This window comes from Bufo bufo, chromosome 6 (genome assembly GCF_905171765.1).
Source record: "Bufo bufo chromosome 6, aBufBuf1.1, whole genome shotgun sequence".
In the NCBI taxonomy this organism is placed as follows: domain Eukaryota; kingdom Metazoa; phylum Chordata; class Amphibia; order Anura; family Bufonidae; genus Bufo; species Bufo bufo.
The window spans coordinates 378,877,356-378,900,002 of NC_053394.1; the positions used below are offsets into that span (position 1 = coordinate 378,877,356).

Genomic DNA, 22,647 nt, shown 5'->3' on the forward strand with positions numbered 1-22,647 from the left:
TTTTTGACACCATGTCCCATTTGAAGCCCCCCTGATGCAACCCTAGAGTAGAAACTCCATAAAAGTGACCCATCTAAGAAACTACACCCCTCAAGGTATTCAAAACTGATTTTACAAACTTTGTTAACCCTTTAGGTGTTGCACAATATTTAATGGAAAATAGAGATACAATTTCAAAATTTCACTTTTTTGGCAGATTTTCCATTTTAATATTTTTTTTCCAGTTACAAAGCAAGGGTTAACAGCCAAACAAAACTCATTATTTATGGCCCTGATTCTGTCGTTTACAGAAACACCCCATATGTGGTCGTAAACTGCTGTACGGGCACACACCAAGGTGCAGAAGGAAAGGAATGCCATACGATTTTTGGAAGGCAGATTTTGCTGGACTGTTTTTCTGACATCATGTCCCATTTGAAGCCCCCCTGATGCACCCCTAGAGTAGAAATTCCAAAAAAGTGACCCCATTTTGAAAACTACGGGATAGGGTGGCAGTTTTGTTTGTACTATTTTAGGGTACATATGATTTTTGGTTGCTCTATATTACACTTTTTGTGAGGCAAGGTAACAAGAAATAGCTGTTTTGGCCCCTTTTTTTATTTTTTGTTTGATTGGTACTATTTTGGGGTGCGTATGACTTTTTGATCGCTTGCTATTACACTTTTTGTGATATAAGGTGACAAAATATGGCTTTTTTTACACCGTTATTATTATTATTTTTTTACGGTGTTCACCTGAGGGATTAGGTCATGTGATATTTTTATAGAGTAGGTTCTTACGGACGCGGCAATACCTAAGGCTACTTTCACACCTGCGTTAGGTGCGGATCCGTCTTGTATCTGCACAGACGGATCCACACCTATAATGCAAACGATTGTATCTGTACAGAACGGATCCGTTTGCATTATGAAGAACAAAGTCAATGGGGGACGGATCTGTTTTCAATTGCACCATATTGTGTCAGTGAAAACTGATCCCCCCCCCCCCATTGACTTACATTGTAAGTCAGGACGGTTCCGTTTGGCTCCACGTCGTTTGGTGTCCGCCTTCAGAGCGGAATGGAGGCGGAACGGAGCCAAACTGATGCATGCTGAACTGATCCGTTTTGAACCATTTGTGTGATCCCTGAACGGATCTCACAAACGGAATTCAAAATGCCAGTGTGAAAGTAGCCTAATATTTATACTTTTTTTTATTTACTTAAGTTTTACACAATAACCCAATTTTTAAACAAAAAAAAACGATGTTTTAGTGTCTCCATATTTTGAGCCATAGTTTTTTTACTTTTTGGGCGATTGTCTTAGGTAGGAACTCATTTTTTGCGGGATAAGGGGATGGTTAGATTGGTACTATTTTGGCGGGCATACTCCTTTTTGATCGCTTGGTGTTTTACTTTTAGTGATGTAAGGTAACAAAAAAATGGTTTATTTAGCACAGTTTTTACTTTATTTTTTTGACAGTGCTCATCTGAGGGGTTAGGTCATGTGATATGTTTATAGAGACGGTATTTACGGACGCGGCTATACCTAATATGTGTACTTTTCTTTTTTTCCCTCTTCTTTTTTTACAATTTTTGTTTTACTTTATTTGGGGAAAATTATGTTTTTGATTTTTTACTTGAAACTTGTAATTGTTTGGGGGGAAAACTTTATTTTTTCAACTTTTTTCACTTTATTTTTTGTTCCACTTTGGGACTTCAACTTTTGGGAGTCTGATCCCATTTACAATGCATTCCAATACTTCTGTATTGGAATTCATTGGCTGTAAGTGTAATACAGTGTGTATTACACATACAGCTTCCTGTCTGTGAGATCCAGGGGGCTGGATCTTACAGGCTCTCCCCCAGAAGGCAGCCCTGATGCCTTAGGAAGGCATCGCGCTGCCTTCCCTGCTATCGGGTCCCCGTCACAGCAGCACGGGGACCCGATGACAGCTCCGATCCCATCCCGACATCGCACGTACTGTGCTCAGCACTGACCGCGGCACATCAAGGGTTAATGCGCTGGCACCGGTGATTTCACCTATGCTGGCGCATGCAGCAGGAGTTCTGCTATCAGTGACTGCTGGACCCCTGCTGCTGATCGGGCAGGCGCAGCTCCTGCACCCGCCCGATCACCATGAAGTACATGTACGTCACGGGTCTTTAAGTCCCAGACAGAAATGTCGTACATGTACGTCAAGGGTCCTTATGGGGTTAAATTTATAGTTGAATCTTGTGCTGTTATTGTATCTCCAATCACGAATCCCCACATCCATGTTTCGGCATAGTTATACGCTACCACGGGTTGGTTTCTTACCATTGTGGGGTTTTGCTCTAGTAGACAGTCTAGCAGACGCAGTATAGAGGCAATCACAAAGTCTTTAACTTAAACAGTTCGGTGTTTATTCACACATAAGGAAAAACAAAATGACTGTTCACAGTCTTGGTGCTTGTTCACACCATGCATTGTCCATAGAACAAAATCTTCACCTGGTTAGCAGTTTTCCATCCGCAGTCCACAGCAGGCTTTAGGGGCCTGTTTCCTGGCATGCTGCTCTCAGCCATTTAGCACGGCACAAAACCACAGTTCCCAAAACACAGACTCCCCAGCTTCTCTGTCAGATGGAGGATAAACCACACCCAGCTGAGACTGCTGGCTGGGTTTTATATGGGCCAAAAAACGGCGGCCCCTTGCACCTTCCTACACCCTATATAATCTCGTTAGCAGACCGGGCTTATATCAAACAAGAAACTGGTGGCAGTATACCCGGGCTGAGAACACGCTGTTTCACTGGGGCAGTGAATAGGTTCTCTCAGCTCGTCAGTGTTGTGAGCGAGTGTCTCCAACCCTCTGCCTCTCTAAGCCCACGTGGACAGGAGGCAGCTGTCTAAACTGTATAAAGACTGACCTTACCCGCTCCTCCAGGAGGGCGTAACGTCACGCCTTGGGAACCATTGACCATACCGTATCTCGCTGGCTCTACGTATTTGACTCCTGACATCAGTCGGGGTACGGTATTCGTCACATATTAGTGGCAGAAAAGTGGGATTGAGATACTAGTGTGTGGGATCCATACTCCCAGACACTAAAGACTACCAGCAGTAGCTTTTGCTGCTGGAGTCTTAAGATCAGCTCAACACAGACCGTCTGAGTGCAAATACAATAAGGTGTGTGTGTGCATCAGGTTGCAGTCTGTGTCAGGGATCATCCGTGGCAATGATGGCCAGTATCATAAGAAGCAAAGCAAAGGAGATGTCCGATGCTATGAATGTTGGCAAGGAGGATGCAGTCCAGATAGGGGGCCAAGAGGAGGTGGATGGCAACTTTCTTCAAGGTGAGGGGGAGCACAGCCAAAGCTCCCCAAAGAGCCAGTTGCCAGGGGTCAGGCCCGCGGTGGGCCGCACCCCATCTTCCCATCCCGCCAGCCAAGCAGGCTCGGCTGCTCTCCTACAAGCTGCCCTGGACCGTTTCCAGGCCGGATACCAGGCTTCCTACGAGATCCTCATGGCAGCAGCAGAACGTCGTGAGCAGGTTGAGCGCGAGCACCAGCTACAAGTGCTCCAGCTCCAACTCCAGCAGCCTTCCCCAGCCCGATGTGAGTCTCCAGAGATCCGAAGTCCAAAACTACGGGCGGAGGAATTCCCCCTGCTGGACAAAGATGGGGACTCGGACACTTTCTTGTTGGCGTTTGAGACGGCCTGCCATCAGTACCAGCTGCTGGAGGACCAGTGGGTCAGATTTCTAACATCACGTCTCAGGAGAAAAGCCCTTGAAATATTCGGGTACCTGCCCAGCGAGACCATCCTGAGCTATGAGGACATCAAGCAGGCTCTGGTCTGGCAGTACAACTTAATAAGTGAGTTGTACCGGACAAAGCTCGGAAGTTTGCAGCGGGGTCCTACCCATAGCTAGGCCGATCACATGCTGAGAGTGGTCGACCAATGGACCATGGGATTGGAGCTCACCACCATCCAAAAGCTGAAAGAGCTCATCGCAACAGAGCAGTTCTTGTGGAATTGCCCGGAGGACCTCCAGCAGTACCTCCATGACCGGAAGCCAAAGGGGGCCTCTACAACAGCAGCCCTGGCCGACGAGTACACTAACAACAGGACTTCAGAGGCCCGAAAACCTGTCGGCTGGAGAGGGGTAAGACACACCCTGCCCCTAGGCCTAAGTAGGCACCGGCCCTTGCTTCACTTTCCACGTCGGTGGGGGGAACACCGACTTTGCCACCTCTGTAAGCAGCCAGGACACTTCAAGGCCTTGTGTCCCCAGCGCCCGAGGGACCCGTCCCAGTCATCGACCCGGAAACTGTGTTGTGTGGGGGTGGTGGGAGGTCCCTTGACAATTTTCAACCGGTCAACGTGGGCCAGGCCATGGCCATGGGACTTAGAGACACCGGCGCTGAGATGACTCTGGTATGGCCTGAATTGGTGGCACCCCACGATTTATTGCCCTGGAGATCCCTTACTGTCTCCGGGATTGGAGGAGTAGAATGGCGCTGCCCATCGCCAAGGTTTATTTGGACTGGGGCGCCGGTCGAGGAATGAGGGAGGTGGGGGTATCCTCAAATATCCCTCTCAGTGTTTTGCTGGGGACGGACCTGGGGCGGCTTGTGTCTAAGAACGTGGCCGCTGACACCCGTGGTCCGATCTCCCAGAATGTGATGCCATGTCAACCCCTGTTGATACTGTTATTGTTCATAAGATGCCTGTTGATGGAGATGTGGGGGTGGGGAATGTAATATATGCCTCTACCCTCAGGGAGGAGGGGGTCATTCATGCCAGCTGTGCTGAGGCCCAAGGGTGTGGCCAGCAAGCATGCTGGAACCTGTTGTCCTCAGGTGTGGCTACTGAGGGACAAGCAGGGGGCAGACAGCTGCGGAGGAGGATGCAAATGAGGTCAGGGCTGTCCCAGGAGAAGTAGGGCTCCCAGGTAAAGCCTCACTGCAGGGTTCCTCCACACCTGGGATGTCAGAGGGCCAGGTTAGTCTGTCTCGACTGGCGACTTGGTCGGAAGCTGAGGGGAAGCAGGCACTACCAGCAGTGGCAGCGGCCATAGCTGCTGTCACTCGCAGTTGGAGTGCTGGGGCCCCTCGGGGGTCTGATGGCTTTCCCCCTTCCGACCAAGTGGCTGCCGAGTCAGATGGGGGCCAGGAAACAGGTCCCGGGGACCTGACAGAAGACATGGCAGTCTCGTCTATTCTGGCCACATCCGGTCAGGGGCTTCAGGCGGCGTTAGTGGCTGACACCAGCCTGAACGCTCTCAAGGAGCAGGAGGCACAGCCCCCCTCGGACTTAGACCTCGAGCGGGTGGTCTGGGACCAAGGACGGTTATGCCAGGAAACGGTCCAGCAGGGCTCATCGGAGGCATGGCCTAGGTCCCGACAATTTCGTGATACCTTATCCGTTCAGGGCGGAGTTTTTGTGGGTTGCGCATGAGATTCTGATGACCAGATACCCAGGGGCTGCTAAGTCAGAGGCCTGGACAGGAGACGTAGACACCCCTCGTGCGCTTCCTGGAAAAGTCACAGGCCTTGTCGCGATTGGTGCACGACAGTATGGGGCAGGCCCAGACCGACCAGAAGCGGGGGTACTACCAGATGGCTTGTGAGAGGACCCACCAGGTGGGTCAGCAAGCGTGGATACTGATTCACATACTTTAGGACAAGCTTCAGGCGGCCTAGGGAGGCCCGTACCTCGAGCACCAGTGGCTCAATGCCAGGATGTACCTGGTCACCCTGGACCACGCCCGGGGAAGGCAGAAGTCCTTCATGAACGTGAGGCAGGTGCCCTCCTGGATTGCCGCCCCTTCCAGGAAATGTTCACCAAAACGCCCGGATGGACGGTGTCCACCGAGATGCCGTTGGGCATGGAGTATGCCCCTTCACTTCTAAGTGGAGGGTCAAGCTGCTTAAGGGACTTGAAGGGTGTGCGGCCACGTACCTGGAGGTCATTGCCGTCTTCGGTCCTTCATGGGAGTATCCCCGAGAGCATCTGGCGCAGATGCTCGGGCAGATCTGCCAGGCAGGATTGACCCTTACGGCAGGAAAGTGCCAGCTGGGCATAAGCGAGGGGCCTCAGGCAGGCGGGGAAGCTTTGGAACCAGAGCCCGGGAGAGTGGATGCTAGCACATCCTGGCTAACCCTCCGGTACAAGAACCAGGTGATATCCTTCCTGGGCACCGCCAGGTACTATATGGGGTTCACATCCCACTACAATAGCCTGGTGAGGCCCCTGACGGACCGCACCAGGGAAAAGCTGCCCTCCGCAGTCAAACAAACAACTGAAAGGCGGCCTTCCAGGCGCTGAAAGATGCCCTTTTCAGATTCCCGGTACCCCAGGCAGCCGACTTCACGTGGCCGTTTATAGTATCTACTGATGCCAGTAATTGTGGCCTTGGTGTAAATGTTTCAGGTGTAGACAAAGGTCTAAATGTAAGACAACTTGGAAGCCGTCTTACATTTAGAACTGGTGCTGGAAGCCCTGAAGTTATGGAGAGGCCTGCACCTCTTCATAACTTCGGCGGAACCACCGCCAGCTTAGGGCTTTGTTAAGACCTGCGCCTAAAACACAGATCTTAATAAATGTGCCCCAAGATGTATACCTAAGACAACATGGCTGACCATCCGATCTAATCCTGATTCTGCAACACCTACAGTTAAGGAAGAGAGAACATCACCCGAGAGATGTCCCAGTCCTCTTCTTCCACAGGATAATTCAGAAGAACATCACTATGTCCCACAGGATGATCAGGAACGAATGGGAGATAGGTACGCTCCAGCCGTACCACTTTGGCATTCGCCACCAGAGAGGGTGCAGATGGGTGCACGGGGAAACACAGGAATGTGCTGCCCCTAGTGCCCTCTAAAAGGGGGAGGGGTGTGGAATATAGATTATTTTTTGTCAGCCATGTTTCCACACCAGCCATCAGCTGTCAGATAGCAGAGGTAGTGAACTCCACAGGGGGGCCCTGCTTCAAAGCCCAGCCAACTGGCAGAGAACTTTTTGCAAGCCACCTTTGTTTACAATTTTTCACCTCCATTCAGGCAGCCTGGAACCCAGCTAATGGAACAGGAAAAACCTCTCTGCAGGGGGTCTAGGCCATTCCCCCAGTTCAATGAACATTATCAGACATCACGGAATTGGTGATTCATAAGGAATTATGAATCGCCTGTCCATCACAGGCATAAACCAGATACATATTTGGGTCCCTGTGGCCACAATGAACAGGCCATAGTTGGGAGGTGGTATGCCCGGGAGGGGAGATACACATATCTCCCCACAGAAACCAAATAACGGTACCATGCTTGGACTCTACTGGTAGCCGGAACCCAGGCGGGACCCATTGGTCCCAGACCCACCTCCCTGCGACATTTTGGTCTGGAGCCATAAGCTCTAATCGGTTTTGTGGCTCATTTGCTGCCAGCCCAGAAGAGGGGGATTGGACCCGTCCCAGAGGCCAGAAGGGGAGGAGTCGGCTACAGGTTAAAAGGCTTGTGCCAGAAAGCGGGCAGGTCTTTTCACTGAAGGGAGGTCATATTGTGCCATCTGTTTAGAGATACCTTCAGCCAGCTGACATCACTGCCTTCCATGTGACTACAGCTAAGAACTCGTTACAACCTAAAGGACTGGTATACCTGATAAACTGACTTTTGTTCTGCTTAACCCTGTTTGTACCACGCCATCTGTATTTACCACTCAGACCACTGTATATATTTTCTGTGTATATTATGTTATGTCTAGAGCGCCCTTAGGGCAATTAAATATCTTAATCTTGTGCTGTTCTTTTATCTCGATCACGAATCCCCATGTCCGTGTTTCGGCATAGTTATACGCTACCGCGGGTTGGTTTTTTACCCTATATAATCCTGTTAGCAGACCAGGCTTATATGAAACAAGAAACTGGTGGCAGTATACCCGGGCTGAAAACGCGCTGTTTCACTGGGGCAGTGAAAAGGCTCTCTCAGCTCATCAGGGTTGTGAGCGAGTGTCTCCAACCCTCTGCCTCTCTGGGCCCGCGTGGACAGGAGGCAGCTGTGTAAACTGTACAAAGACTGACCTTACCCGCTCCTCCAGGAGAGCATTACGTCACACCTTGGGAACCATTGACCATGCCGTATCTCGCTGGCTCTACGTATTTGACTTCCGTAGTCATTTACAGTATTCGCTGGATCCTATAGTTCTTTCGTGTGCCGGCACACTTACTTGCGTGTGTGTAGTAGGGATATGGGAACGCCAACTTCTGCTGTTTCAGTGTCTGGAATGGTATGAAGGATAAGTTTATTCCTCTCAATAGGTTGGTGCCGCAATTGCACTCGATGGATTAATACCACAGTTACACCAGATGCATTTCGAATCTGTATGTTTTCTTCCTCAGTGGTTGCAATAGTATAAAAATGAGGGACGAATCGCTCCTTATCCGGAGCTGTGCTGATACCAGAACCTGGGCCGGACCGTGTCAGGCTGTTTTGTAGTATTCTAGTCATTCACAATGCACACCCTGCGGTTTTTTCAGTTGTTCTATATACCAACAAATTAAACATACAAATCATGTAGATTATAAAATCCAATATATAGAAAATACAAAACATCCAAATTGATGAACAAGTCCAAAAATTGGGAATAAAAAAAATATTCAATAAAATAGACATATGTAGTGTAAAAGGGCTAATGTGATCTTCATTCCAGGGTTTTAGTTCGCTCTGCATGTCTATCTTAATTTTATTCTATGTTTTTTGTTTTTTTTTATTCCCAGTTTTATGATTTGTTGATCAACTTATGTTTTGTATTTTTATATATATTGGATTTTATAACCTATAATGAAACTGCCTTGACCTCACACATGTTTCGAGAACACAACATCTACACTTTATCGTCTCCTCTTATCTCCAGTTATTGTATTTTACATGAGATTTTGTAGGATTTTATATTGTCTTATCTTCTCTCCATTCAGGTTCCTACAATATAGGATCCGCTCAGTGGATATCTTCTATATAAGATCCTTCTCCTGATTGACCTGACAAGGATGGACAGGGACAAGATGGCGGAGAGGATAATAAATCTCACCCTAGAGATCCTCTTCTGGCTTACTGGAGAGGTGAGAGATTCTGATGATGTCACATTACATCATCTTATCTATGTTACTAACAGATGGACATTACTGGAGAGGTGAGGGACTCTGGAGATGTATGGAGTGATATTTATTACTGTGTTTCTCCATAACCAGGACTACACAGTAGTGAAGAAGACTTCTAGTGAGCGCTGTCAGGACCCTGTGTATGAGGAATGGGGAAGAACCATTAGCCCAATCATGGGGCCTCCACCTCACCCCCTGATACATGAGGAAATCAATAGAGAGAAGATCCTAGAACTCACCAACAAGATGATTGAGCTGCTGACTGGAGAGGTGACACTGCTGGGAATGCTGGGACATTATACAGGAACGCTATGAAGGGATCTGGTTGATGACTGTATCATTGTGTTGTCAGGTTCCTATAAGGTTTCAGGATGTCACCGTCTATTTCTCCATGGAGGAGTGGGAGTATTTAGAAGGACACAAAGATCTGTACAAAGACATCATGATGGAGGATCACCGACCCCTCACATCACCAGGTAATAGACATGACTAAATACACACGTCCTCTCAATATCTGTATATAAAGGATGAATTCAGTCACTGGATGTGTTTCCTACTGTTGGAAATTGGCCACAACACAAAACTTCTGTAAGCAACTTCTTCTTCAGAAGATTCTTTCGTTTAAGTCTCATTCACACATCAGTGTTTTGTCAATGATTTCCATCAGTGATTGTGAGCCACAACCAGGATTTGAGCCTCCACCGACATAAGATATAGGGGAAAATCTGTACCTGTTCTGTGTTTAGAGTCTCACCTGGTTTTGGTTTAAAATCTCTGATGGAAATCTGAAGAGCAGCAAGACATCATTGAAGTCAATGTAAAATGTAGGCAGATTATGGCATAAGAGGTAAATGGAAGTGAATTACTGCCGTGGTAAAAGGCAGCGCTCTGTTATAAGTCCTGGACACCATCCTTTATACCTCAGAAAACAAAGGAATAATTAATATTGTAATTCAAGTTTTCCGCAGTGTGTCGCTGTACGACTTCAGTGTTTTACACACAGATTCCATCATTATCATACGTAGCCATAGATCTACACAAGTTACACCGACAACAACTGCTAATTGGATAAAAGTTCCTTATCACGATCTCTCGTTGCATAAATAATTTGTTCCTAGGGCCTTCCATTAATCCTCTCCAATTCTAGTACCAATCTCCATTTTTCTTTCCAAAGAGCCCCATGGTCCATAAAGCCAGGATCGGCACTTTCATTTATCACCGGTCCAACACCGAGGATCGATCCTGATCATAAACATGCAAATGGTTAGTTTTAATAGACAAATACATTTATCTTGGCCAAGGCTTCCACTTCTAGTGCAAATATTATCTACTTTCTAAAGGTAACCATTCCATCATAACATCTTTAATCGATTTACTTAAAGGCCTCTATAGTATAACGTAGTTAGTACTAAAAGTACTCAGTATTCACTTCAAAATGGTGATTAAATCTTTAGCTTAGCTCTTTTTTGAGTTGTAAACACAAGGGGGGGTCCTTTACTATTCTGAAATAAGCCTAAATTAGACGTATTTCAGGTGCAGATGTCGATGCAATGGGGGGCGGCAGGTCTACAATTGTCGGCATGGAGTGGGCGGGGAGGGAAATGGGCCGGCAGGCCTGTCTCATTTACCATTTTCTACTAATGTTTCAGGTGTAGACAAAGGTCTAAATGTAAGACAACTCTGAAGCCGTCTTACATTTAGAACTGGTGCTGGAAGCCCTGAAGTTATGGAGAGGCCTGCACCTCTTCATAACTTCGGCGGAACCACCGCCAGCTTAGGGCTTTGTTAAGACCTGCGCCTAAAACACAGATCTTAATAAATGTGCCCCAAGATGTATACCTAAGACAACATGGCTGACCATCCGATCTAATCCTGATTCTGCAACACCTACAGTTAAGGAAGAGAGAACATCACCCGAGAGATGTCCCAGTCCTCTTCTTCCACAGGATAATTCAGAAGAACATCACTATGTCCCAAAGGATGATCAGGTAGATGGATATAAGGGCATCATGATGGAGAATCACCGGCCTCTCACATCACCAGGTAATAGACATTACTAAATACACACGTCCTCTCATTATCTGTATGTAAGGAATAAATTCAGTCACTGGATCTGTTTCCTACAGTAAAGGAAGAGATAAGAACACCGGAGAGATGTCCCAGTCCTCTTCCTCCACAGGATGGTTCAGAAGAACATCACAGTTTTCCACAGGATGATAAGGTAGATGGAGATAATGTCTCATGAAAGGTCCCCTATGATCTGTAGAAGTCTGTGAAGATCTTGTGTTCAGTCTTGTGTTATCCACCAGTATTATATGTTTTATCCTTGTATAATTAGAAAGATGGAGATGGCAGGATTACAGCTGACCATAGACATTACATGTTGTCTGGATCTTCTCACTATTTTCTGCCTGTATAGACTTTTAAGATGACCTTCTCTGTCGACTGCTGCAGATCTTTTGTGGTTGCACAAGAGTGGCACAACAGTTTTCTGAGAGGTCTTAGGCCGGGACCATGCAATACTACAAATGGTCAACCAAAGTTGTGCTCAGATTGTCAGCTTGAACATGAACATCAGGAGATAAATGCATCATTATCTTCAAAGGCTTTGTTGTCTAGGGTGCAGTCTCCTGGTGTCTCCTTATTGTCAGAATGGCAGTACTAAGATCATACCACGGATTCTATTCTAGCACATGTAGATTCAAGTCATACCACTTACTTGCATAGAGTATAATAATATATTCAGGGGCGTAGCTAAAGGCTCATGTGCCCTGGTGCAAGAGTTCAGCTTGGACCCCCCTTCCCTCAGTGCTTTGTGGCCAGGGAAGCACATAGCCTTCCTGCTGCCTGAGGTGAAAATTGAAATTGCCTTCCCTTCCCCAAGCCAAATTCTTGACTTTACCCCTTCCCTCCAGCCAGAGATGTAACTCGACCTGCATGAACTTTGTATAGTACCGGTGTCTTCTTATGTGGCACAAGGGTCTTTGGGCCCCCTCAGGCTCCTAGGCCCAGTAGCGACTGCACCCCTTACAGCAGGGAGGGAGAACCTTTTTGCGGCCAAGGGCCCTTTGGATATTTGTTACATCGTTCGGGGGCCATACAAAATTCTCAACTTAAAATGGCAACTTTGATGGCTATATTTGGTCAAAGATATAACTGACTTGGGGGTAAGTTACAGAAATTGCAGTTCAATTAAAAAAATCTAGAGCGCTATATATTTGCAGCACAAATTGGCGCCTGCACTATGTATTACAAATAGTACAGGCGCCATTTTGACCACTTATTGCAGTCAAATTTTTAAGTTGAGAATGTTATATATTTAGTTCTTTATTTGGCATTAATGGCCGCCAAGCTAAACCAAGAGGGGTCCAAAGAGGGGGTTCACCCAGCTTTCACTCTCCCTGCATCTTTCTTCGCAAACGTCTATGTCCCTTACTCAGCCTCAGATCTGCCCCCCACCTCCATCAGCCTCAGTTCAGTCCCTTCAGAGCCTCAGATCAGACCCCCAGCCTCAGATCAGACATTTTAAATAAATAAAATAAATAAACTTGCCTCTCCAGCTCCGGACGGCGCTGCCACTTGGCAGATTCACTTACCCTCCCTGGTCTTCTTCCCGCTGCGCTGTACTGTCACCTGACAGTGCACAGCGTTTTCACAATATGTACTGGTAGGGGGACACATGAAATGGTCCCGCGGGATAGAGGTTCCCCACCCCTGCCTTATAGCTATGCCCCTGATAATATTTGAAGTTGATTATTGGAAAAGCTATATAGGATTTTTTTTATCAGTACATATAATTCTAACTCGCCAACAATTTTCGAGCTGCTCAGATGCATCCATACATTTTGAACCTTTGATTATGGATACCTGGTCATGTGATCTCTAGTCTGACCTCCAGTCCGAGGCTTGCTGTCTCTCTCCTGTGTGGCTGACATCCTGTGAACTACAAGATTACAGCATCATTTATCAGATCCCTCTTGAGAGCTCCCTCCCCACCAGCTACTCCTCCTTGTCTTCTGTATGTCCCTAAACATATCATGTTGCTGAAGATATCATCTCTACATTATCCATTACACATGAAGAGCAAAGGTTTAGAGTCTAAACCTTGTAGAAGTGGAGAGACATTTAATTGTACCACTTTCTTTAACCCCTTCTATCCGGGCCAGTTTTCGCTCTTCTGCCCAGGCCATTTTTTGCAAATCTGACATGTGTCACTTTATTTGGTAATAACTTTGGAACACTTTTACTTATCCAAGCCATTCTGAGATTGTTTTCTCGTGACACATTGATCTTCATGATAGTCATAAATTCGAGTCAATATATTTCACCTTTATTTTGGAAAAAATCCCAAATTTACCAAAAATTTAGAAAATTTTTCAAATTTCAATGTCTCTATTTTACTTTTAGAATAGATAGTGATACCTCATATAATAGTTATTACTTTACATTTCCCATATGTCTACTTTATGTTTGAATAATTTTTCAAAATAAATTTTATTTTTTGGGGACCTTAGAAGGCTTAGGCTACTTTCACACTAGCGGCAGGACGGATCCGACAGGCTGTTCACCCTGTCGGATCCATCCTGCCGCTATTTCGCCGTGCCGCCGGACCGCTATACTTGACTATAATGGGGACAAGGGTGGAGCTCCGGCACAGCACGGCAGTGCAGGGCGAAAGGCCGCCGGACTAAAAGTACTGCATGTCCAACTTTTTAGTCCGGCAGCCTCTCAGCGCGAACTGCCGTGCTGCGTCGGAGTTCCGCCCCGTCCCCATTATAGTCAATGGGGATGGAGCGGCGGCACGGCGAAATAGCGTCAGGACGGATCTGACATGGTGAACAGCCTGTCGGATCCGTACTGCCACTAGTGTGAAAGTAGCCTTAGGAGTTTAGAAACAAATCTTGTAATTTTTCTGAAAAATTTCCAAAACCCACTTTTTAAGGACCAGTTCAGGTCCGAAGTCACTTTATGAGGCTTAAATAATAGAAACCACCCAAAAATTACCCTATTTTAGAAACTACACCTCTCAAGGTATTCAAAACTGATTTTGCAAACAATAATTAAAGGAAAATGGAGATGAAATTTCTAAATTTCACTTTTTTGGAAGATTTTCCGTTCTAATAATTTTTTTTCTTTAACACATCGAGGGTTAACAGCCAAATAAAACTCAATATTTATTATCCTGATTCTGCGGTTTACAGAAACACCCGATATGTGGCCGTAAACTGCTGTACGGGCACACGGCAGAGCGCAGAAGGAAAGGAACGCCATATGGTTTTTGGAAGGCTGATTTTGCTGAACTGGTTTTTAGATGCCATGTCCCATTTGAAGCCCCACTGATGCACCCTTACAATAGAAACTTCCAAAAAGTGACCCGATTTTGGAAACTAGTGGATAAGGTGCCAGTTTTATTGGTACTATTTGGGGGTACATATGATTTTTAATTGCTCTATATTACTTTTTTTTTTTTGAGAGGCAAGGTAACCTAAAAAATTGTTGTTTTGGCACATTCATCTGACAGGTTAGATCATGTGCAATTTTTATAGAGCAGATTCTTACAGATGCAATGATATCAAATATGTCTACTTCCTCTGTTTGTTTGTTTCAGTTTTACATAATAAAGCATTTTTGAAAAAAATAATTGTTTTTGTGTCTCCATTTTCTGAACGCCCTATTTTTTGAATTTTTATGCCCATCGTCTTTTGCAGGGTCTTTTTTTTTGCAGGAAGAATTGATGTTTTTATTGGTACCATTTTTGGGTACATATGATTTTTTTTTGATCATTCATTATTACACTTTATGGGGCAAGGTGACCAAAAAATTTTCACGCCTTGCCCTGTGAATGTGCTGAGGTCTGTCAGACTGGCTGCACGTCTGACTTCTCTGTTTGTTTTGGTTTGGGTTTGAGCTAGATCCACCTTCTCTCGGGTGTACTGGGTTTGGTTGTTAGTGAGGATATTTATCCCTCCTTGCCCCAGTGGCCTGTGCGGGTTATAGTTCTTTCCTGTGAGCTCTGGATGTGTGGTGGATCGTCTGCTCCAGCTCTGCTCAAGATAAGTCCTCTCCGTTATTTCCCATTGTGTCTTTTATCTAGACCTCTAGGGAGATGCTTGCTTCCTCTGGGTTTGAAGAAGCAGGTTGCCTCTTCCCTTTTCCCTACAGCTTGGGGTTTGCCCAGTGTGTAAAGATTTAGGCACGAGAGCATGTGCATATCCACCATTAGGGTATGCACATGGGCACAGCATGGATCGCTAGGAGGTGACCCTTTTCTCCCTAGCTTTTGGGCCTAGTCATTTGTTCTGTTTATTTTCCTGTGTTCTGTTATTGCCCTGCTTCCCTACCTATTGTGACAAAAATTGGTTGTTTTTGGTGCATTTTTTTTTTTACAGCGTTCACCTGAGGGGTTAGGTGATGTGACATTTTTATAGCGCAGGTCGTTACAGATGTGGCAGTAGTCAATATGTCAAATTTTTCTTATTTATTTGAGTTTTACACAACAATAGCATTTTTAAAACCGAAATAATGTTTTAGTGTCTCCATAGTCTGAGAGCCGTAGCTTTTTTATTTTTTGACCGATTGCCTTAGGTAGGGTCTCATTTTTTGTGGGGTGAGGTGACGGTTTGATTAGTACTATTTTGGGGGGGAATATGCCTTTTTGATCACTTGGTGTTGCAATTTTTGTCCTGTAAGATGACAAAAATGCCTTTTTTTTTCACACAGATTTTTATTTTTTTATGGTGTTCACCTGATGGGTTAGGTCATGTGATATTTTTATAGAGCTGTTTGTTATGGACGCGGCGATACCTAATACCGTATTTTTAACCTAGGTTTTTGAGGAGGAAAATAAGAAAACAATTATGGCACTGTCATGGGGGCACCTGTGGATGGCACTGTCATGGGGGCACCTGTGGATGGCACGGTCATGGGGGCACCTGTGGATGGCGCGGTCATGGGGGCACCTGTGGATGGCACGGTCATGGGGGCACCTGTGGATGGCACGGTCATGGGGGCACCTGTGGATGGCACGGTCATGGGGGCACCTGTGGATGGCACGGTCATGGGGGCACCTGTGGATGGCACGGTCATGGGGGCACCTGTGGATGGCACGGTCATGGGGGATCATTATGGTGGCATCTGTGGGTGGCATGACACTGCTATGGGGGGATCTGTGGATGGCACATATATAGCATCTTATCTAATGTGTCATCCACAGATCCCCCATAACAGTGTCCCTGTGTAGTGAATGGGGGCCGGCATCTGGTTTTGTAATGGCAGCGGGGCCCGGTGCAGTCACTTTATTCTACTACACCGGGCCCCGCTCACAGTAGTATCATCATATCTAACTTGTAGGTATTGTTAAACTATTCAAATATCATCTGAAATCCAGCGCTTTACTTACTACTAACTTCGTAGCAGCCAGGAGGCCGGGGGCGGGCGCTCGCAGCGTGACTCACTACGTCATGCACCTGCGCCGCATGCTTCATTCATAAAGTGGGCATCCATAAATTAAAGAAACCGCAGCACTCTCTCGTTTCTTTTGTATCCTTTATTCCATCAAATTCATGCAACGTTTCGACCAGAGCGGTCTTTTTCAAGCAAAAGACCGCTCAGCTTGAAAAAGACCGCTCTGGTCGAAACGTCGCATGAATTTGATGGAATAAAGCAGTGGCGCCTAACCATTTTTCGTCTGAGGGCCACACTAGACATGGTATAAATTTTGCGGGCCAGAACCAGGTAGCTTTGCCAGAAAGAAATGCAAACACTGTGAAGGGGCACGTGTGAGCATTACTAAAATACATAATACGTAGGCCTTCAAATCTGCGTTGGAGGCTGTGTTTGGAGCCTTTGTTGCAGATTCTGTCGAAAGACCAGACAAAAAAGACTTGTATGCAACACTTTTGTGTCCGGTAAAAAAAACAGGATCCCAAACGGAAACTGAACAGATCCCATCATAGTCGGTGGAGTCTGTTCAGCTTCTTCCCTGTGGGGTGTCAGAAGGAGGGGGGAGCAGGGTCACTAGTGGGGTGACAGGAGGAGGGGGGTGCAGGGTCACTATTGGGGGTGACAGAAGGAGGGGGGAATCAGGGTCACTAGTGGGGTGACAGGAGGAGGGGGGAATCAGGGTCATTAGTAGGGTGACAGGAGGAGGGGGGAGCAGGGTCACTAGTGGGGTGACAGGAGGAGGGGGGAGCAGGGTCACTAGTGAGGTGACAGGAGGAGGGGGGAATCAGGGTCATTAGTGGGATGACAGGAGGAGGGGGGAATCAGGGTCATTAGTGGGGTGACAGGAGGAGGGGGGAGCAGGGTCACTAGTGGGGTGACAGGAGGAGGGGGGAGCAGGGTCACTAGTGAGGTGACAGGAGGAGGGGGAAGCAGGATCACTAGTGGGGTGACAGGAGGAGGGGGGGTAGGGTCACTAGTGGGGTGATGGGAGGAGGGGGGAGCAGGGTCAACGGGGACCGGTCACATGAGTCCACGGCTCGTTATCTCTCCGGCGGCCCTGTCATGTTTCCCAAGGTCCTCGGGCAGCACGCCCCGCTCTCCTTACAACACCCCTGGAGCCATCCCCCCTCCTTCCAGCTTCTGCCGGCTTCCCCTGCTGCAGGACCTATATCGCTCCGGTGGGCGCCTATACCAACCAATAACAAAGCTCCTTGCTGTAAGAAGCTTTGCTATTGGTTATTTCAGGCACAGGCAGCATCGCTGCGCTGCCCGTGCCGTTCACAGCGCTCACAGCACTGATGAATGTGGGGGAAAAGTCTAAGGCATTGTGGTACGCCTTAGACTTTTTCCAGCGAGTCTCAGGGGCCACATGACACAGCATTGTGCCGTCGGTTGGGCATCACTGGAATAAAGGATACAAAAGAGACGAGAGAGTGCTGCGGTTTCTTTGATTTATGGATGCCTGCTTGGAGGGACGCTACGGACTGGCGTCTAACACAGCGTGCTCCACCACATATAAGGCCAGTATACCCCTATGTGCTGCTACTCCTACTATACCGTCATTCATTAAGTGGGCAGAGCAGGCGCGTGACGTAGTGAGTCACACTGCGAGTGCCCGCCCTCCTGACTGCTACGAAGTTAGTAGTAAGTAAAGTTAGATATGATACTACTGTGAGCGGGGCCCGGTGTAGTAGAATACAGTGACTGCATCGGGCCCTGCTGCCATTACAGAACCAGATGCCGGCCCCCAGCCCCCCCTCCCTCTCAGCCGATACACCCGACGGCCGCAGCATTCGCCCCCATAAGACGCACTGCTATTTTTCACCCACTTTTGGGGGGAAAAGTGCGTCTTATAGGGTGAAAAATACGGTATGTATAAATTTATTTATTTATTCCACTTTAGCACAACAATAGCATTTTTGAAACAAAAAAAATGATGTTTAAGTGTCTCCATGTTCTGAGAGCTATAGTTTTTGTTTTGCGGGATGAGGTGACGGTTTTATTAGTACCATTTTGTGGGACATATGCCTTTTTGATCGCTTGGTGTTGCACATTTTCTGATGTAAGGTGACAAAAATGGGATTTATTTTTATGGTGTTTATCAGACAGGGTGGATCATGTGATATATTTATAGAGCCGGTCATTACGGACGTAGCGATATCTAACGTGCTTTTTATTTTTTCAATTTTTTTCAATTTTTTTTTATTATTATAAAATAAGGGGAAAGGAGCTTTTTTTTTTTTACTTAAAAACATTTATTTTTTTAATTAAAAACAGATTTTTTTACTTTCTTTACTTTACTTTATTTCTGACTTTCACTTTTGGGGCTCTGAATCCTGTTAGTGGATTACACTGAGTCATACACTAATAGGTTGCCTAGGAGACGGGCCTGAGGCTGGATCTCCTGGGCACCCGTAGAAGGCAGGTCCTGATGCTGTGCAAGGCATTGGGCATCCTCTGCATGGCATCGGGTTGCCTTCTCACACATCGAGTCCCCTCCCCTCCGTGGGGGAGCCTGGGAGGGGCCTCTCCTGCCTGCCAATCCAGCCCCAGGTTCCCTGCTCTCTCTCAGAGGGGCGGTTCTTCCTCCGGCTGTCGGCTCCGGCTCTCTCCGGTCGCCATCTTCTGCTCTCCTTCTTGGGGTGCGCTGCACAGCTCCTGGGGTCTGGTAGACAGCCTCTAGCTGAATTACTCCGCAGGCTCTTTTCCCTCCCTCCCCTCTCTATTGCTGCCTGCAGCCCTGCCACCTGCTCTATAGCTGCAGCACCTCTTGAGAAACGTGACATCCGGGGACAGATAGGACAGCCCTGCTGATCTATGAGGGCCTCCTCTCCCAGCCTCCCTATCGGATCGCCGCGTATTTCACGTGCGTCCGTTGTCTACGGAGGTTTCCATGTGGTCGCCTTGTCCCCCCTGAATGGGCTCCCTCCATGTCAAGCCATGGGAACCTTTGTGAGGTTGAAACATGTAAAGTAGATATACCAGCTCACTATTTTTGCGGTTGAGATGTATCCGCGTGCTCGGTGTCTTGGTTTTTCAACCTCGTTAAGCAGGTACAGAGAAATAATGGAAAGATTCAGATGCGTTTCGAAAGATTCTTATTCGTAACAGTCGAATGTTACGAATAAGAATCTTTCGAAACACGTCAACAGCCTACACCAGAGAGAATTTGAGTCCTGTATTGTCTGTGCACAATTGCTAAATAAGGACGGAGAACTTGACACTTCAAAAAAAAGTGAGTGCTGAAGTCTGAATCTTTCCATTATTCCCATGGGAACCTTGCCTGACTCGCCCAATCGCTGGCGGGGTCGCTGGAGCTCTGCCTACAAATTGCAGTCTCCTCTTCCCCCCCCCCCCCCCCCCAGAGTCCTCCCTACAGATGGGTCACGCTCACGATCAGGTACAGGGTCACGCAAGGAGTAGCGCACGGACCCTCCTCGGGTGGTCTCAACTAGCTTCCACCCCTCCTCGGCATCCTTGGGTCGCCCTAGGACAGGCCTGAGGCTGGTGACGACGCCTTCTCTGTCAGTTGCCTCTGGGGACGCCTCTGCACCGATTCCCTCGGAACAGAGCATCAGGCGGTTTTCCACCATGCAGAATCCCTCTGTGTGGTCAAGTCAAACGTGCATGGTGGTACCTACCCTAACCCAGGTTTGGTACCCCTTTAGTGGACTTTCGGATGGCGCTCTCCTGCCTGCACAGGTAATTACCGCACAGGTAAGGCAGCCGTCACCGTGCTTAACAACTGGCACACCTACACGGTGTCTCTAGTACGTACGCCCTCGTAGGCTGTACACGACAGACCTTTCTGGTTCCCCTATCCAGGGGCTATGTTCTGGGCAAGCTGATAATTCAGGCAGATGCCACTTGTAGGGTTGGCAACCCTTCTTGGCCTCTAAAGGTTCTTTTGTAGTGCCTGTACCAGAGAATACAGGCCGGCTTCTATGCCGTGGCGATTACATCTGTCTGTTTCCAGCTGCCTTGTTACTTTCATAGGTAGAGTTCCTACACCTACTCCAGATGCTGTAGCCATTACTCCTGACTGGCTCTATGGTGTTCCATGCGGCACTATTTCCCCCTACCGGGCTAGATATACCGGCCGCCTTAAATTGCCGTAGCAATTGCAACTGTCTGTTTCCAGCCACCTTGATCCCTTCACGGGTAGAGTACCTACACCATCTCCTGATGCTGTATCCAGTATCCCTGGCGGGCTCTATTGTGTTCCGTGCGGCACTATTTCTCCCTTCCGGGCGAGATATAGAGGCCACTCTCAATTGCTGTAGCAATTGCCTCTGTTTGGTTCTAGTGGGCACCAGGCTGCCACCTTGTTCCCTTCATGGTAGAGTACCTTCATTATCTCCAGAGGCTGTTGCCGTTGCTCCTGTCTGGCCTTATGGTGTACCTTGCGGCACGATTTCTCCCTTACCGGACGAGATATTGAGGCCACCTTTTATTGCCGCGGCCACTGCACCTACCTCATCATAGTGTGCACCAAACAGCCATCTTACTCCCTTCTTAGGTAGAGTTCCTGCACCGTCTCTGATGCTGCAGCCGTTACACCTGTCTGGCTCTATGGTGTACTATGCGGCCCTGTTTCCCTCTTTTCTGGTGGAATAGAGGGCCTCCTTCAGTTGCCATTGCACTTACTTAATTGTGGTGTGCACCTGTCGTTCTTTGTGGTACCGTGCGGCCCTATTTTCCCCTTCCCGAGCGGAATATAGGTACCATTGCTAAGGGGCATCCGTTGCACTTCTCTGGTCCTAGGGTGCTCCATGCGGCCACATCGCTCTAATCTTAAATCTAGTACCTCTACCATCTCCAGATGCTGTACCACTGCACCTCTCTGGTTGTATCTCTACACTACACAGCCGTATTTCTACAAACCGGATTCCAAAAAAGTTGGGACACTAAACAAATTGTGAATAAAAACTGAATGCAATGATGTGGAGATGGCAAATGTTAATATTTTATTTGTAATAGAACGTAGATGACAGATCAAACGTTTAATCCGAGTAAATGTATCATTTTAAAGGAAAAATAAGTTGATTCCAATTTTCACGGTGTCAACAAATCCCCAAAAAGTTGGGACAAGTAGCAATAAGAGGCTGGAAAAAGTAAATTTGAGCATAACGAAGAGCTGGAAGACGAATTAACACTAATTAGGTCAATTGGCAACATGATTGGGTATAAAAAGAGCTTCTCAGAGTGGCAGTGTCTCTCAGAAGCCAAGATGGGTAGAGGATCACCAATTCCCACAATGTTGCACAGAAAGATAGTGGAGCAATATCAGAAAGGTGTTACCCAGTGAAAAATTGCAAAGACTTTGCATCTATCATCATCAACTGTGCATAACATCATCCGAACATTCAGAGAATCTGGAACAATCTCTGTGCGTAAGGGTCAAGGCCGTAAAACCATACTGGATGCCCGTGATCTCCGGGCCCTTAAACGACACTGCACCACAAACAGGAATGCTACCGTAAAGGAAATCACAGAATGGGCTCAGGAATAGTTCCAGAAACCATTGTCAGTGAACACAATCCACCGTGCCATCCGCCGTTGCCAGCTGAAACTCTACAGTGCAAAGAAGAAGCCATTTCTAAGCAAGATCCACAAGCTCAGGCGTTTTCACTGGGCCAGGGATCATTTAAAATGGAGTGTGGCAAAATGGAAGACTGTTCTGTGGTCAGACGAGTCACGATTCGAAGTTCTTTTTGGAAATCTGGGACGCCATGTCATCCGGACCAAAGAGGACAAGGACAACCCAAGTTGTTATCAACGCTCAGTTCAGAAGCCTGCATCTCTGATGGTATGGGGTTGCATGAGTGCGTGTGGCATGGGCAGCTTGCATGTCTGGAAAGGCACCATCAATGCAGAAAAATATTTCTCGTGCATGGCATTGGGGGACACAGCACCATGGGTATATGTCCAACTACCACTAGGAGGCACTAGACACAAAAAGTGTTGGCTCCTCCCCGTTAGGCTATACCCTCTCCACAGGCACAAGGCTATTCAGTTTTTGTCTAGTGTCCGTAGGAGGCAGACCTGTCCTGCTTTTTTTGCAGGTCCTGCTGTTTATTTTTTA

The 22,647-nt window shown here is 47.3% G+C and overlaps 2 protein-coding genes across 2 annotated transcripts in view; one reads left to right on the forward strand and one right to left on the reverse strand.

The window, feature by feature from the left end:
- The window catches only part of LOC121003526 (zinc finger protein 260-like), a 402,690-nt gene that overhangs the window by 149,646 nt on the left and 230,397 nt on the right, over positions 1-22,647 (reverse strand). The window lies entirely within an intron of this gene.
- Positions 9,535-22,647, forward strand: part of LOC121003517 (zinc finger protein 208-like) — a 1,049,660-nt gene continuing 1,036,547 nt past the window's right edge. The window contains exons 1-3 of the mRNA XM_040435419.1: positions 9,535-9,595; positions 11,013-11,162; positions 11,246-11,340. The gene's annotated coding sequence lies outside the window, so the exon portion shown is untranslated. The remainder of the gene's footprint in view (positions 9,596-11,012; positions 11,163-11,245; positions 11,341-22,647) is intronic.